This window comes from Prunus avium, unplaced genomic scaffold (genome assembly GCF_965620075.1).
Source record: "Prunus avium unplaced genomic scaffold, drPruAviu1.hap1.1 HAP1_SCAFFOLD_40, whole genome shotgun sequence".
In the NCBI taxonomy this organism is placed as follows: domain Eukaryota; kingdom Viridiplantae; phylum Streptophyta; class Magnoliopsida; order Rosales; family Rosaceae; genus Prunus; species Prunus avium.
Window position 1 is genome coordinate 75,001 of NW_028276898.1, and position 2,500 is coordinate 77,500.

Here is a 2,500-nt window from a genome sequence, read left to right on the forward strand (position 1 = left end):
ATGCCAACCCCGGGAAGCACACCATTCACACACTCCCGACCGGTGTGGTGTGGCGGTGATTGGATAGTTACGGATTGAGCACTTGCCAAGGATCAAAATGTGTCATTTAGAAGAAACATTTTCAAAAAGTTTTTAAAATCTTGTGGGTTTGCAACTCATAAGAGCGTCACTTTCAACGTCCCCGGTATTGGATTGAGTTTCTAAAAACAACCGTGCACACCGAGGTTAAACTTTACCGGCTCCACTCCGACTCGCCGCTCGCCCACAATTTGTTTGCAACGAAACATTTGTTTTTAATTTTGTTGGTTTGAAATTGTTTTGAAAAGGTTCTTTAAATCTAGTGGGTTTGCAACTCATAAGAGCGTCACTTTCAACGTCCCCGGCATTGGATTGAGTTTCTAAAAACAACCGTGCACACCGAGGTTAAACTTTACCGGCTCCACTCCGACTCGCCGCTCGCCCACTAGTCCGAAGGCAACAAAACATTTGTTTTTCATTTTGATGAAAATTTCTGTTTTTAAATCTTGTTGGTTTGAAATTGTTTTGAAAAGGTTCTTTAAATCTTGCGGGTTTGCAACTCATAAGAGCGTCACTTTTAACGTCCCCGGCATTGGATTGAGTTTCTAAAAACAACCGTGCACACCGAGGTTAAACTTTACCGGCTCCACTCCGACTCGCCGCTCGCCCACAAATCCGAAGGCAACAAAACATTTGTTTTTAATTTTGATGAAATTTTTTGAAAACATTGGCTTGGCAAGCCCCAATCCGCGACTATCCACCCACCGCCACCCCACACGGGTGGTTGTTGTTGCGAAATGAGGTTGTGGTCGACATGCCCGTGCATTTGAGAAGGAGTTCCTAGCACTCCATGCTCTCCCATGCCAAAAAAAAGCCTAGACAACCCCATTTCGCAACTTTCCACGCCTTTTTTTTCCTCCCTCACCCATGGCGGCGGCATGGTGGCGGCGGCCGGATTCCGGCCACCACCGCCATGGGTGGCAGCCCCCCGACCCCGACACCAAACCCATAATACCGAGGCAACATATCGAGGCAACATGACATGGGTGTGGCGTGGGGGAAGGGGGCTGCAGCTAGGAAGGCATGGGCTGCCATGCATATGCAGGCAACACACACCCCCCTATATAGCATTTTATGCATTTAGCCCTTTGACAGGAAGAGACATCACCTATGCGCGAGGAGTCATAATGGGCTCTAAATAATTCAATACAAGGTATTTGGACGTGATTTTTTGCAGGGATACTAAGAAACATGCAATCTATGATGGGAAAAAGTTTCATAAATTTTTGAAGTCGGGAAGTATTTTTTATTATTTTTAGAAGTCGTAAAATTGAAAAAATCATTAAAACAAATCCGGGAGGAATTTTTTAGTTTTGTAAGTTGGAGAAGGTCCTAAAAATCATAGACTACTTATGGGGAGCTTATTGTGCGAGGAAATTTCAATAAAAACGGGGTTTGACAAGATTTGAAAAATTCTGTCGACATTTGAAAAAACCTGGAACCATGCTGCCGGCATGCTGCGCACATGCTGCGCGCAGGCTGCGCGCATGCTGCGCGCAGCCTGCGCGCATGCCATGGCAGGACAAGTTTCGCTAGCCTCACTGTCGACAGATGCGCAAGCTGCGCGCACGCTGCGCACAGGCTGCGCGCATGCTGCGCACAGACTGCGCGCACGCTGCGCGCATGCCATGGCAGGACAAGTTTCGCTAGCCTCACTGTCGACAGATGCGCAAGCTGCACGCAAGCTCCGCGCACGCTGCGCACAGCCTGCGCGCATGTTGTGCGCATGCTGCGCGCAGGCTGCGCGCAGGCGCCGCGCATGCCATGGCAGGACAAGTTTCGCTAGCCTCACTGTCGACAGATGCGCAAGCTGCGCGCACAGGCTGCGCGCACGCCATGGCAGGACAACTTTCGCTAGCCTCACTGTCGACAGAATCAGCACGCTGCAAGCAAGCTGCGCGCGCGCATGGCAGGACAAGTTTCGAAAAATTCTGTCGACAGGCTGCCGGCATGGTGCGCGCACGCTGCCGGCATGCTGTGCGCACGCTGCCGACATGCTGTGCGCACGCTGCGCACAGGCTGCCGGCATGCTGCGCGCAGCCCATGGCAGGACAAGGTCCGAAAAAATCTGTCGACATTTTTACGCCGTGGTAGGCTTCCGCTTCGCGTCACTTTGTCGACATTCAAGCCTACCATTTGTATTGAATTTTTCAAACCTTGTCAAACCCCATTATTCAAATGTCGAAAAATTTTGTCGACATTTTTACGCCATGATAGGCTTCCGCTTCGCGTCACTTTGTCGGAATGCATCGCATGGCGAGGTAAGGCCACGGCATGCCAAGGCGAAGGCAACGCATGGCTTGAATGGCTTGGTCAAGGCCACATCATGGGCACGGCATGCCAAGGCAAGGCGAGGCAAGCCATCCTTAGCCTCGCCTACACTCACTTTCTCGGAATGCATTGGATGATGAGCAATTCCAAG